Genomic DNA, 16,128 nt, shown 5'->3' with positions numbered 1-16,128 from the left:
ACGGACAAAATCCTGACCGCCAGCTTCCCGACTGTCTAATCCTGGCAAGTCACTAATGACAGGCGTCAAAATTCCGACGCCTGTTATTAGACCTACGCCGGGAGCCCGACACCCGGCTTACCGATCGAAGGTAAGCTGGCCGCGGACAGCCATGGGGGGGGAGGGTTAGGTTAGGGGCTCCCGGGGGGAACTAGGTTAGGCACCCTCCTGGGAGGGTTAGGCTAGGGGAAGGGGGAGTTAGGTTTAGGCACTTGGGGGGGAGGTTAGGGATAGGCACCTCCTCGGGAGACTTAGGTTTAGGCAGTGGGGAAGGGGCGGTTACGTTTAGGCACTTGGGGGGGAGGTTAGGGATAGGCACCTCCCCGGGAGACTTGGGTTTAGACAGCGGGGAAGGAGGGTTAGGGGGGGGGAATTAGGTTAGTTAATACTTACCTTTTGTAGCTTCAGGATCTTCACCCCTGCCGGGCTACCGATGTCGGGATTTGAACTGTCGGCCGTAAATTATACTGATTCCAGCCTATGATGTGTAGATGAACTGTACACTTTAATTTACATTAGTGCGCTAACATACCAGAATCATATATACTGTGTATTTTATAAGGACTTAGACTAACATCAATTTATACTAAGCTATATATATATATATATATATATATATATACTCTCATACACTTTTATTTTGTTTGATAACGTGCCTGTTCCATGCTTTAGGCTGACCTTTTATACACCACATAATACCTATATATATGTACATACGTATTTTTACATAAGGACTATCTACGTCTCCAGAGCTCATTATCTGTAATTAATCTAATTTCCACCAGTAACCGAATTTCAAACTGGGTCTCTCCATTATACTGAAATGTTAAAGCTTCCTGTGTCTCCTATTAGTCCTCCTTTATGACTGCAATTTCCTTGCTTGTGGAACTGGTCACTATAAATGCATGGTTTTCTCTATTTAAGAAAAAAAAAATGTTTTGTAAAGTTGTTGGATATTTTAATTAAAAAAAAATAATAATTCTAATTTACCTAACAATTCTGATTCTTACCTACTGAGAAGCTGTATTTTCCTAAGGTACTTTCTCCAACCCTACTCACTACTGCAGTCAGTACCCTCGCCTTTTGACCCCTGTAGAATTCAGGCCAATTGTACAAGACCCAATTAACATTGTCATAGGCGGGGGGAGGGTTGATTTGATTGTAATTCAGTTCTAAGTGATGTGCCGCTGATCATCACTGACATGGTCAAATGAGCACATATCATCCATACACTACTGACATCGCAAGTTTACCTGTGTACCTCTATGAGGTGTGAGGCAAAACCTACGATGTGCCTTCCGAACGGCACATCGCATCCATCTCACAATCTATTTCCTGCTAGTGTTTGAAAAGGATTGACAAATGTATTACTATTTATTAACAATTATTTATACAGTGCATGTATATTACGCATTGCTTTACAGAGAATATTTAGTCAGTCCCATCCGTCCCTACCTCAGTGGAGCTGGCACTTTGATTTTTTTTTTTCAGTAACCTGTTAACCTACTAGTATTATTTTTGGAGTGTGAGAGGAAACCTGCACAAACATGGGGAGAGCATACAGACTCCACCCAGATGAGGCCCTGGTTGGAATTTATTCCATGACCCCAGTATTGCAAACTAAAGCCGGGTACACACTAGACGATATGTAGTCCGATCCGGTGGATCGAACAACATATTGGGCAGTGTGTACCGGCTATATCGCTAACGATTTGCGCTCCCGCGCGTTGTCAGCGACATCGCCCGATGGACCTGCATGCAGGTCCGACTGACCATATCGTCAGCTGGGCCCATGCTGTATACACTTGCCAATATCACAGGACCCGTCGCCTGCGATAACGTGCTGGGTACACATCGGCTAATGTGTACCCAGCATAAGGATTGGGGAGGCAATCGGGAAGCCGACTGCCTAAATACCGGCAGCCGGCTTCCCGACTGTCTTATCCCGGCAAGGGTGAAATGCCGGGCGTCTAGATGTAGACGCCCGCATTTCCCCGACGCCGGGAGACTGGGGGGGGGAGGGTTAGGTTTAGGGCTCCCGGGGGAGACTTAGGGTTAGGGATAGGCTAGGGGGAGAGAGGGTTAGGCACCCTCGGGGGGGACTTAGGGTTCGGCACCCCCCCCCCGGGCACCTCTAAGGAGGGTTAGGGGGGTTAGGTTAGTGGATACTTATCTATCCACGAACGGGATTTCCAGCGCTGTCGGGCTTCCGCTGCGTCTCGCACTCTGCTCCTGTCGGGCTGCCGCTGACGGAAATCGAACCACCGGCCATGCGGCCGGCGGTATTTCATACCAATTCCAAGGATTGGGCCACCATGCGGACCCTGTATGACATGCCTTTCATTTCACCATGTGCATAGTGTCATACGCAGACCCGAACTCCATCATACCCCAATGCTTGAGCAAGTAATATAAATATTTAATTATTTATCCCTTTAAAAGAACTGTCCCCTGTACCAGGCCTTGTTCTCTCTTATTTCCTGCGTAATTTGAAATACCTCAGAAACCTAGAAGAAAAAATCGAATTATTGATTATTTCTAAATAACCAAACTATTCAACGCTGTAACACCATAAGGGCGGATTTTATTATGTATCACAATTAGATTGCGTTAAACCTTGCCCAACTCACAAACATACAAGTTTTTTTTATTTAACGCCAGTATGTCTGATTACTACTTACCTGCCGGGAAAGCTCTTCCGATGTAATGCTGTCTAGGGAAAGTACTGGCTTTAGGGTTTATGACCAGTGAGTACTATTGCGCATGGACGGCCCACGCACAGCGTTTGCGCAAACCACATGGGGACAGAGGGTGATCCGGATTCCCCTCTGGGGGCTTTTTACAACATTAATTTATATTTAACTCTTTTGTTCCCATCAGGCTGACGAAATAGTACTATTTTCCAATTTAGGCAGCCTAGGAATTTATTTTTGTTTGATCAGTATTCAGCCTATCAACCTACTAGTGAGGTCATTGAGGCATTCAGGTACAAAATGCCTCCTGCCTCAGATGTCACAAATTACTTAAAAAGCTGATAACTACATTCTCATAAATATTTATAGATTGTAAGGTTACGAGCAGGGCCTCCCTACCTATATATCTGTCTGTTATTACCCAGTTTTGTTATATTAATGTTTCCAACGGAATATGCTGCGCTATATAAGACACTGTTAATAAATAAATATTTGTATAGCTAAAAAAAATGGCTGTGCCCACTAGGCGTAAGGAACGGCTGCACTATATGCTGCATTCATAGTGTATTGTATTCTCAGAGGCTTCTTGTGTGTTTTGGAAAACCAAGGAGTATAAATCTTAATTAACCATGTGGAAAACATGTCTATATTTTCTGATCAATATTTTATGCTTTGGAAGAGTAAGCATTTGTGCATCGTATGTATATGGCTGTGGTATTGAAAATATATATTTATTTTTTTAAAGCTACCTTAGGGCATACAACTCTATTGGTTCAATTGTGTGTTGTCTCATACTTGTGGAAGTAACGGTCACACTTTATATATACGTTGATAGTTATTTTAATTCTGTAGAAGTGGGTAATGTGATTCCCTTGGGTTCCGCGGTGAATTGTATTTTCCTTTTATGTTGCAGCAAAATATTTAAGCATTTATGGTTAGACTAACATTATTATAGTGCTCAGTTGTGCAGCTGGCAAGGCCCATTGCATCCTGAATTTATTGAGACACCCTTTTGAGGTAAAATATAAATATGAAAAATTAACTGCGCTAGGTGGAAGTTTTTAAAAGGTCATTAAAATGTAAAGGAATAAAACAAGCGCTGATGTTAGGGGATAATTGTGAAGCTGGTATAGAGATTGAATGAATAATGAAAGGTAAAAGACTAAAATAACAAAAATAAAGATGGTAAAAACAAATATAAATAAATAATATATAAGAATTAAAGTAAGCATAAATAGTAGTGAATCAGAATAAAAACAAATCCAAAATAAATGTAATAAATGTGAGGCAGCTCCGGGTACTCATACAGCAACATCCAGTCCAGAGCAATATGCCCTAACTGTCCCTATTTAGTCTTTTGTTCCGGGTTCTGGCGGTGTGCCTTCACTCTACCTATTCAACACAGAAAAACTCTCACTATGTACTGGTGGGATAGCGGCGGCTGTACGCGGCGGGCAAAGATGACGTCAGAGGTCCACAGGGATCGTGACGGCTGGTCTGCCAATAGTGTTCGCTTCTTCCTCCACCTGTTGTGTATAGGACCAACGTGTTTCGTACCTGCCTTGGGACTTTTTCAAGGATAATCTAGGTTTCAAAAACTATTTCCTTTATATGTGGAAAACTTTTATTTAAAAAAAAAAAGCGGAAGTGCTCAAAAATGGAAGTAGCTTAAAACAGAGGTAAGCTCATGTGCCAGTATTGGGCACTGAGGTTCAGTTTGAGCTATGTGAAAAATAATAAAAAAAAAAATGAAGTGGTGAAAAAAAATAATCAAATAAAAATTAATTGAAAAGGGAAAAAAGATGGAGGTAAAGTAAATATAAGAAATGCCCCATATTAAAATGTGTGTTCTGTAAACTTACGTTTAGTTCTATATCTACATTAAGACCTGACGGTTGCAAGTTTTTTTAGAGCGTAGATCAATCTAGTTTTGCTTCTCTTTAGTGAATCTATTATATTTCCTCCTCCTTCTCCAAGGTGGCATGATTTTCTGTATGCCTATGAATTTTAGGCCTGCCGGGTCTTTGTTGTGAGTATCCAAGAAATGTTGTGATACACTGTGTCTTCAATCCTTTCTTTACATTATATATGTGCTCCGCAACTCTGGTTTTTATTTTCCTTTTTGTCTGCCCGACATATTGGAGTCCTATGAAGTTTATTCACCAAAGGTCGATTTTTATTTTTTTTTTGATCGATTTTAAAATTGATAAAAAACTATTAACATTTGATGTTTTGTTTCTGGGGCTAAATCACACATTTACTAACTGACTAGATTTGTATTTGTTTTTTTAAATATTAGTAAAAGTGGGATTTAGCCCCAGAAACACTATCGATCGATTTTTACCGACTTTAAATTTATCAAAATGGACTAAAATCAAACTTTAGTAAATAAACCCCTATAATTCTGTTAGTTTGTGTGTAATGGCTCTTGTGTAGCTATCGTGTTCTGGATTCAATACCCAGAACTACATTAAAATGTGCATCATTTCCTGTTTTAACTCTCCTTTTGTGTAATGTAAGCATCTGTGTGAGTGATAAGTTTTGTGCTATACTTTAATGAACTATATTAATGCTTATGAGGTTAAGCATCTTTATGTTAACGATACTGACTTTAAACCTCTGAACAATCCTGCCTATACCTTTCTAAACCTTTATACGCTCCTGCCTATACCTTCTAAGTTGACGCTATTTGCGTACGCAGTCATACAGAAAAATAAAAGCCTTCAGACATTGAAATGTGTTTCCAACGCACAAAGTATATTATTCCACATAAAAACAGTAGGTTACACACTGTGATCTAAAAACAATTTAGCGCAAAGAAATTCTACAGACCCAAGATACAGTTATACATACGAACGCGCACTGGAGCCAGTTTCCGGCATCAACAAGAGACCTCCGTCAACAGCATCAGCAGGAAGACTCCAGATTGAAGTCTGTACGCACATTTATACCTTTGCAGGGATTGGGATAAGTTTGGCGTGATTTCATTGGTTCTTCTTAAAGTTGTCTTGGTTACAGGATCATTTATTGGACAATTTCAAATGGATACAAACGGTCTCCAACCTCCCTTTGTATCCTTTTTCCTGCCGCATGCAAATCTAAGCTGCTAACATTACACAGTACATTTTAGTGTTTTAACTCTCTACATTCCATAAGTTGAGAATGCATGTTGCGATCTTCTCACAGATGATACCGGAAAGCTGTTGAGACGGAATAGATCAGTACGACACTAAACACGGTTTACTTATCATGTACTAGGGATGTGCAGGCTCGGATAGGTTCGAGTTTGCACGTTGAGTTCGGATTTTTCCCTCCAAAAAAACGGAACTCAGAAAGAGGCTAAACGTCATCTTACATGGACGAACATCATCATTCCTGGACTTTTGTCCAGGAATGATGATGTTCGTCCATGTAAGATGACGTTTAGCCTCTTTCTGAGTTCCGTTTTTTTGGAGGGAAAAATCCGAACTCAACGTGCAAACTCGAACCTATCCGAGCCTGCACATCCCTATCATGTACTAAACCTTAGTTGTAGAAAACAGTAATTTATTTACACGCTGGCATTGTGAATGAATCATGTAATAATAACCCTTTTGCGCTACGGAACTATTGCTTTAAGTGTATGTATGCAAGGGAGAATGACACTAAATAGCGTTGTGCATCTGGGGGTCTGTGGGGTACTTAGCGAGCAACACTAAGCTGGAAAGGTATCTCTGAGTGTATGGGACTAAGGCCCTGATTCAGAGCCGGACGCTCTGACCAGAGCGCTCGCTCTGAATCAGGGCCGTCCTAGTTAAATTTGGAGCGGCCTTTTGGACACTCGCATTGCTGTGGGTTACCACCCACAGCTTATGCGAGCGTCCATGATGATGGTGAAGACCATCGCGACCATCGCGATCTATCAGAGCCAAAATTAGTCCCACTGACATCACTAGTGATGTCAGTGGGGCCGGCCCCAGACGGCAGGCGTTCCCATGGGAACGCCTCCATCTGGCAGCCACACCCCTGGCACGCCCACCAAAGGGGGCGTGCTGTCACTCACCATCGACAGCACGCCCCCTTTGGTGCGAGACCCGGAGCGACAGCTTGGCTGTCGCTATCCGGGTCTCACGCATGCGCACGATGGAGCTCCCTCCGTCATGCGCATTTGGGTACCATCGACCCGCTTGCGAGCGTCCTGCGTTCTCGAGCGGGTCTGAATGAGACCCTTGTTCAGCTTTTTAACGATCCCTACACAACCAATACCGACTGCTAATAATTAGCTATTTTGCGTTGTGCACTGTTTAACATCGCGTGTATGTGTTAATGTGAATGCAGGGTAAACACCACTAATTTGCTACTTTTTAGTGCTGTCCATATTTAAGTCTGTGGTGATTTTAATGTGTTGGTAAGTCATTTTTATGTATGTCAGACACCGTCTGTATGTGTTTGGGGAAGATTGTTAAAAAGCTGGCCGTGCTACTTATTAGCAATTTAGCGTCGTGTTTTGTGTACCATGTGGTTTTTACAAAATGGCGCTGTGTGACCTATTTCTAAGATGGAGTCTTGGCGCCATTCGCAAGATGGCGTCGCTCCAATCTAATTTTAAAACTGATTCTGTCTCCGCCAATTATCCAGCTTCGACAATATGCTTACTACTGAGGAGAATTATATGCTAGACAAAGCCAATCATGGTCTTTCTGATGATGCTATGAACACATTTAGGGGGCTATTTCTGTCTTCCCTGTGTCTTTTGTCCATCATTTGTTTTGTCCCCACCGTACCATTAGGCTGCCTTCACAAAATGCTGTTAGGGGATTATCACACTTGTATACGGATTACAGGAAGGTATTACAGGGTGATTAGAGGATTACAGGTCAGAGACAAACACAATGTCCCATAATCTCTGTCAAAATTGTGCTGCAGTAAAGTGATTCTTTATTAATCGCCTAAAATACATTTTCTCAATGGAAATTTTAAAATAGGGTTTCAGTGTCTAATGCACTCTAATCTATTCTGCAATTTCTGTCATACAGATATGCAGAGAAATGAATCCTTTCTACTTCAGGGTCCATAGGGTATCCACAGGATACCTTGGGGGTATAGGTGTGACGTCAGTCGCAGGGCACCAAAGAGTTAAGCTTTCAGCCTCCCAGGATGCACTAGGTCCCCCTCCTATACCCCGCCCCCGGGCCAAGGCACCTCAGTTTAGTTTGGTGCCCGGCCGGAGTCGGGTGCACCTGTTGGAGTGGGGGCTAGAAGAGCCCCTGAAGCTTTTTCTTCATGCAGCTGTGGCTGCACATCTGGATGAACAGCATGGACAGTCAGTCCTGACGTCCATGCTGTCTTCCCTACACCCCGCCGGTACCAGAACGCCGGTACTGATCCGGGGATGCTGGTGGGCGTCTGGGGTCACAGCTAGCGGTGACCCCAGATGCTCCGGACCATGGCCGGATTCAAGGGGGACAGAGGTAAGCAGCGGGGTCCCGCGGTGGGTCCCCGCTGATCACATGGTCCTAAGTCCCCAGGCAGGGGGCTCCCTGGGGACTGGCTGCAGCGTGGAGCCAGGCGACCAACCTGCACTTCCACTACCCCCTGGGACAGCGGACCGCAGCAGAGCGGTAGCGCTGCGGCGTCCCAGGGGTTAAATGCATGCCAGGGGAGCGCGCCTTCCCTGTCTCACAGCCGGCGCCTCCCCCGCTGCACACAGCCCTCTCTGCACTGTGCTGACTGGTCCTGTGTCAGTGCTCCTCCCCCAGGCCAGCTTCTCTCTGCTCCTCGGCGGCCATCTTCTCTGCAACGCATGGTGAACGCTGCTGGAAGTCTGGAAGGAAGCATCGTGGTCTGGGTCCCCCCGCATACCTCTCCTCCGCTGTGGCTCAGGTCTGTGTATGCAGCGCTGTGTCCTACCAGGCCCTGTGTCTGTGTAGTTGAGTGATCAGCGCTGTTAGTGCAGGAATTGTTATTTCTCTGCATTGTATGTGACTGTGCTAGCGCTGCCTGTAACTTTTCTTCTCTAAACTGTCAGCTTTATTACTGTCCCTGTTCTTTCTGCTAAAGCCCTTGCGGTGCGGTGCTGCAGGGTGGTCTCTCGCCTATTTAATACTTAATTGGTGAGAGAGGTCACATACGTGGTGCCATCATGTCTGAAAGTGATTTTCCCCTCCGGCTACAGTGTACCACGTGCAAAGTACCGTTAGCGGAGGGGGAGGGTAGCGCGGAGGGCCTTTGCCGGCAGTGTTTGTCCATGGCGCGGCCTATTACGGTTACAGCACCGGTACAGGAGCCGCCCTGGGCTTGTTTCGCTCAGGCGTTAACAGCTTTAGTGGGCCAGTTAGCTCCGCAGCCCGCGTTTACTCCGATGGGTTTGTCCCAGCAGTCTGTGGTGTCGTCACCCATGCAGGGGTTCCCACGACAATTGGTGGTACCCCACAGTCTCCCTATTTCCCCGCTCCCGGGTTCTCAGGAGCCAGCGTGGGTTAACTCCCTGACGAGTTCTGTACAGCACTTGTCGGATGTGTTGCAAGGGGAGTCTGTGATGCGGCCTCATAAAAGGCCGGTGGCGTCTCTGTCCGCTCCTTATGAGGATGACGAAGGGACGTCTGATGATGGGGAGATTCTGGATCCTTACGATCAGGAACCTTTCCATACTAAGGACGCTGATGCTAAGTCCAAAGTATATATTCCTGGACTTATTCGGGCGGTCCGCACAGCCTTGGTGATTGAGGACGAAGTTCCCCCAGCGGCTAAATCTAAGTATGCCTTTTTCAAAGATGTGAAGGGCGATGCCACAGTCTTTCCTCTTTCGGGTCAGTTGGTGGACCATTTAGAGGAGGCGTGGAAACAACCTGGCAAAAGATACCAGCCGCAGAGACGCCTGGCGGTGGCTTATCCGTTCGCGGATAATTATTTTGCTAAGTGGGAATCCCCTCCACAGGTGGATTCTCACGTGACCCGTCTTGTCCGTAGTGCCACATTGCCGATGCCATCCATGTCCTCCCTTAAGGATGCTACGGACCGCAAGGTAGAAATCTGCCTGAAGTCCGCTTATTCCCTTGCAGGGGGGGCAGCACGGCCGGCTATGGCCATTTGCTGGGTTGCCAGAGCGATGGAGCGCTGGGCGGATTCATTAGAGGCTTCTTTTGAATCCGACTGTCCGGCCGAACAGGCGGAGTTGATTGGCAATCTCCGTGATTCGGCCACCTACATCAACGAGGCGGCTCTAGACATTAGTACTCTGGTGTCTAGAATTTCTTCAGCAGCGGTAGCTGCTCGTCGCACCTTGTGGCTGCGATCCTGGAAGGCGGACGCAGATCCAAGAAAGGTCTGGAAGCGTTGCCGTTTACCGGAGAAGTTCTCTTCGGTCCGGATCTGGATAAGATTGTGGCCACGCTGGCGGCAGCCAAATCTGCTTGTCTCCCGTCGGCCGCTGCTCCTTCTGGTTCTGGACCATCGTCCTTTCGGTCATCTAGGGCCCAGGGCAGGCCCAAACCACAGTCGTTTCCTCGACAGGCTGGCCCTAAGAAATCGGTCAAGCCCCGGAAACAGGCATGGAGTACCAGACGTCCGGCCCCCAAGCCAGATGACAAGCCTGCGGCCTGACGGTCCGGGTCTCCCCTTGGGGGATCCCAGGGTGGGAGGCCGCCTGCTGCAGTTCTCCCGGTGTTGGTCGTTCACTACGACAGACACTTGGGTTCTGGAGGTGGTCTCTCACGGGTACGCCCTCTCCTTCCGGCACAGACCCCCGGCTCGATTCTTCACCACGGGTCTACCATCAGACCGGAACAAGGCTACGGAGCTGCGGAAGGTATTGCACACTATGCTCCAGGCTGGAGTTATAGTGCCTGTTCCATTCTCCCAGAGGGGCCAGGGTTTCTATTCAAATCTATTTTTGGTACAGAAACCCAATGGGTCATATCGTCCGATTCTCAACCTCAAAGCACTCAACAAGTCTTTGCGGGTCCCGAAGTTTCGGATGGAGACCCTACGGTCCATCATTCTGGCGCTGGAACCTGGGGACTACATGGTGTCATTGGACATACAGGACGCTATGGCGGTCATGGCGGCTTCTCTGCGGCTGCAAGGAGTCCGCATGTTGCCGTACTTGGACGACCTGTTATTGGTGGCAGGATCTCCAGAGCTCCTGTTACACCACTTGGACCTGACCATTGCACTGCTGCAACGGCACGGCTGGCTAATCAACTGGCAGAAGTCCACTCTAATCCCGTCTCGGAGGATTCTGCATCTTGGAGCCTTATTGGACTCGGGACAGCAAAGGATCTTCGTGACGGAGGACAAGATCTCTGCTTTACAGTCAAGGGTGCGCAGTTGTCTGCACAGCCGCCGGGTGTCCTTACACTCGGTGATGAGGTTACTGGGCTCCATGGTGTCGGTGTTCGACATGGTGGAATACGCCCAGTTTCACTCCAGACCTCTGCAGCACCTGATCCTGTCCAAGTGGAACGGGCTGCCTCAGTCTCTGAAGTTCCAGACGATTGTGCTCACCCCGGAGGTTCGCCTGTCCCTTGCGTGGTGGTTAAAGACGACCCACCTCAACAAGGGACGTCCGTTCTGGGTTCCAAATTGGGTCCTGTTGACAACGGACGCCAGTCTTCGGGGCTGGGGAGCAGTTTCGGGTCCACACTTGTTCCAGGGCAGGTGGACACCAACAGAAGCGGAGCTTCCAATAAATATCTTGGAACTCCGTGCGGTCTTCAATGCTCTCCTGCAGGCACAGCGGTTTCTCCAGGGTCACCCGGTGCAGGTCCAGTCGGACAATGCTACCACCGTGGCCTACATAAACAGGCAAGGAGGAACTCGCAGTCGGGCGGCTCTCGTAGAGGTCTCTCGGATCCTGGTTTGGGCGGAGCGCAATCTTCCGGCCATATCAGCGGTCTTCATCCCGGGAGTGCTAAATTGGGAGGCGGACTTTCTAAGTCGCCAGGACGTTCATCCAGGGGAATGGTCCCTGCACCCGGACGTTTTTCAACTACTGGTGGACAGGTGGGGTCTTCCAGAAATCGACCTCATGGCGTCCCGGCACAACAACAAGTTGCCGGTGTACGGGTCTCGCACAAGAGACGAAGGGGCGTCTCTGGTGGATGCTCTGTCCGTCCGGTGGACGTTCAGGTTCGCATACCTGTTCCCTCCGGTCTCCCTTCTTCCACGGGTAATCCGGAAATTCAAACAGGAAGGAGGGACGCTCCTGTTGATAGCTCCCGCGTGGCCCAGACGGCACTGGTTCTCAGACCTTCAGGGTCTGTCCGTGGACAGTCCTCTGCGGTTGCCGCTACGACCGGACCTTCTGTCTCAGGGTCCTTGTCTTCACCCGGACCTGACTCGGCTGTCTTTGGCGGCGTGGCTGTTGAGACGGCCATGCTGAGGTCCTGGGGGTTTTCCAGCTCTGTGGTGCGTACCATGTTACGAGCTCGGAAACCGTCTTCCGTGAGGATATACCATCGCGTGTGGCATACGTTCTTCCAGTGGTGTCGACCGAGAGGTTATGCACCGCGGGAGTTTCGTCTGTCTCGGATTCTCGCCTTCCTGCAAGCGGGACTAGATCATGGGCTTCGCCTTGCTTCTTTGAAGGTACAGGTTTCGGCCCTATCTGTCTGGTTTCACCGTAGGATTGCTACAATCCCGGATGTGCGCACCTTTATGCAAGGTGTTCTCCGTATTCAGCCGCCCTTTGTTCCACCTGTGGCGCCTTGGGATTTGGCTGTGGTCCTGAGGGCTCTCCAAGGACCGCCGTTTGAACCACTGGGCTCAGTGGATATTAAATGGCTAACAGCTAAGACTGTTTTCCTTCTGGCCGTTGCTTCAGCCAGACGTGTTTCTGAGTTAGGGGCTCTTTCTTGTAGACCCCCTTTCTTGGTTTTTCATGGGAACAGGGCAGTGCTCCGCACTCGGCCCGAGTTTCTTCCCAAAGTTGTTTCCCAGTTTCATGTTAACGAGGAAATAGTTGTTCCGGCCTTTAACTCACCGGGTCTTTCCGTGGGTGAGGCCTCTTTGGATGTTGTGCGGGCCTTAAGGACTTATGTTGACCGCACTTCTTTGTTTAGGAAGTCGGACGCTTTGTTGTCCTCTATGGCTTCTGTAAAAAGGGTTGGCCTGCTTCAAAGCAAACTTTGGCAGCCTGGATCCGTATGGCTATTTCTGAAGCTTATCTTCATGAAGGCCTACCGGTCCCTCCTTCTCTGAAGGCTCATTCCACTAGGTCTGTGGGTCCTTCGTGGGCAGCTCGACGTGGTGCCTCGGCAGTTCAGATCTGCAAGGCTGCTACGTGGTCTTCTGTCTATACCTTCGTGAGGTATTACAGGTTTGACACCTTCGCCTCTCAGGATGCTTCCTTCGGGCGGCGGATTCTCCTTTCTGCACAGGAGCGTCCCCACCCTTAAAGGATACTGCTTTGGGACATCCCCAAGGTATCCTGTGGATACCCTATGGACCCTGAAGTAGAAAATATGAGATATGGTAAGAACTTACCCTTGTTATCTCTATTTCTACGAAGTCCATAGGGTTCCACAGGACTCCCGCCCTGTCGCACCTGTGCTGCAGATGGGCTTTGCTCTGGTCACCGGTTTTCCGTCTCCCTCTGGTGAGAATGTGATTCTTGTATGTGTCCAGATCTTTGTTCTCTCTCTTCCTTCTCCTCCTCCGGCCTATGGCTTGGTAACTAACTGAGGTGCCTTGGCCCGGGGGCGGGGTATAGGAGGGGGACCTAGTGCATCCTGGGAGGCTGAAAGCTTAACTCTTTGGTGCCCTGCGACTGACGTCACACCTATACCCCCAAGGTATCCTGTGGAACCCTATGGACTTCGTAGAAATAGAGATAACAAGGGTAAGTTCTTACCATATCTCATATTTTATCACTGGCCACTGCACCCAGTCACAACATACTCAACAAATAATCCAATCATAACACATTAACCAAAACACACAGTCCAATCACAATACTCTGAACCTGATGAACAACATCCATAGTAGACTAGCAGCCTGCGTTGTGCTGTTAGTTTATGGCATATTCGCTTACTCCCCTGTGATGTCCAGGAGACGCATGAATTAGGGTGAGAGAGACCTACCAGATGTCAGAAGGGCGCTAACCTGCCTGCGTAGTGGATGGGGAATGTGCTCACATCTTCAATCACCACTGACTTCTGTGAACACTGGGGGTCATTCAGACCCGCTCGCGAGCGCAGGAAGCTCGCAAGCGGGTCGATGTTCCCCCACTGCGCATGCGCACGACGGAGGGAGCTGTCGATGTTGATTGACAGCACTCCCCCTTTGGTTCGCGTGCCGGGGGCGTGCCTGCCAGACGGAGGTGTTCCCATGGGAACGCCTACCGTCTGAAGCCGGCCCCACTGACATCAGTAGTGATGTCAGTGGGAGTGACTTTGGCTCTGAGAGCCAAAATCACTCCAGGGCTTGCGGCAGCGAGACCCTACCGCAGGGTCTACGTCGCAAGCCCGATGGTCAAGACCATCGCGACCATCATCATGGACGCTCGCATATGCTGTGGGTGGTCACCCACAGCTATGCGAGCGGCCAGGAGGCCACTCCATTTTCATGGAGGAGGGCACTGATTCAGAGCGAGCGCTCTGGTCAGAGCGTTCGGCTCTGAATCAGGCCCACTGTGCACCCAGGAATGTGATAACTAAACTGGTTTTGTCATACACTGTGCCAAACCCACTTGATGATGATGCGAGTGTTCTCAGTTCACAATGGTTCTTCCAGATGGGAGCTATAACACTTGGGTAAGGTCAGGTACAGATTAGGACAACCAGAAATTGTGCAGATGGTCGGGTTACATCACGCATTGCTGGTACACACTAGACCAGAGGTTCCCAATCACGGTCCTCAAGGCACACTAACAGTCCTGGTTTTGAGGATAACCATACTGGAGCACAGGTGACTTAATTAGTACATCAGTTATTTTGATTTAACCAACTGTGCTCAAGCTTGGATATCACCAAAACCAGGACTGTTAGTGTGCCTTGAGGACCGAGGTTGGGAATCACTGCACTAGACTATTTTAATGAACGACTGAATAATACCGCGTTACGTCCATCATTAAAATGCACCTCTGCGCACACGATATCGTTTGATTGACCATGCTGAATGGTCAGTCAAACCATTGCATATGTCGTCAGCAGGAGCACACAATTGAAGATAGACTAGACGATGTAGATTATCGTTCCAATATGACAAATCATCCCGATATCGTCCTAATGTGTCGCAACCGTAAGTATGATTATGACGCAGGTTCATTCTGCTTGCACTGCAAGATCATTTTGTGGCGTTCAGTTCCACAGCTAGGCTGAAATATAACACAACATTTCAAAGTAATCCTGGCAGTAGGAGACGTGATGTGACTTCCTGACATTTCTGTTGCTGAAGCATGAGTAGGAACTTGTTCTGTGCAAAATGGTATGTAATCAGGAAGCCGGCGGTCAAAATGCCGACAGACGGCTTCCTGACTGTGATATCCCGGCATGAGACTAATAGGCGTCTAAATACCGATGCCAGTCACCAGCCCGACGCCCTGGCTTACCGAACGTAGAGGGAGGGCTAGGGGAAGGGGGGGAATAGGGAGGTTAGGGATAGGCACCTCTATGGGAGGATTAGGTTAGGAGGAGGGGGGGGGAGGGGAGGGTTAGGATACTTACCAGATGCCGTCAGGATCTTCATCTGCCGGACTCTTTGCATCGGTATTTCATCTGCTGGGCTTAGATCCGGCGCTATATCATACTGATTCCGTGCAGAATGTGGTTTGTGACGTAACATAACTCTCCTAAATCTGTACTGCCAAGACGTGAACTAAATACTTTTTGTTAACATAGTTATTTAGGATAACAACTTTACACACACCCTTACAATCTAATAAAGTGGTGAATGTTGTTACTAGAAATATAAAGTGAAAACTAACATCCCCTACTAAGACCCTGTAGATTTTTGTTATCACTTCTGTCATGTTGAATTTAAACTGGCTCTGTCTGTGTTTGGCTTTCTGGGTTTTGCTTGGCATCGTGGAAAGTGTAGGACAGCAAGAGCTGAATGCTTAAAACCCTAATATAATTTGTTTGTTGCGATCTGTGGGCCTGATTCAGCAAGGATCGCTATTCTGCTAATATGCATGCAGCACAGTTGCTAATATCAGCGGTAATATCCATATGTGTGCATTCACATTGCGATCACAGCCTGACATAAGGATGCCCACTTCCCCTTACTTACATCCGTATACTTTAGCAACATAGCGAAACAATCCGTAACATCGGCATACGCACAGGTAAGGCAGATCAGACCTCACTCAGGAATTGCTAGCCTCAGCGCACTATGAGGCCTCAGGCTGCGTATGGCATTGCAGTGGCTAATTTATACACGCCCCTGCAACGCTGTCCCAACGCACTGGCACGCCTGT

General features: G+C 48.1%; 1 protein-coding gene across 3 annotated transcripts in view; it reads left to right on the top strand.

Moving 5' to 3' along the window:
• RNF166 (ring finger protein 166) overlaps positions 1-16,128 on the top strand; it is a 30,466-nt gene that overhangs the window by 3,962 nt on the left and 10,376 nt on the right. The gene's annotated exons all lie outside the window — the stretch shown is intronic.

Source organism: Taudactylus pleione, unplaced genomic scaffold (assembly GCF_031769625.1).
Source record: "Taudactylus pleione unplaced genomic scaffold, aTauple2 ptg000430l, whole genome shotgun sequence".
Lineage (NCBI taxonomy): Eukaryota > Metazoa > Chordata > Amphibia > Anura > Myobatrachidae > Taudactylus > Taudactylus pleione.
This window is presented reverse-complemented; position numbering and strand designations above follow the sequence as displayed.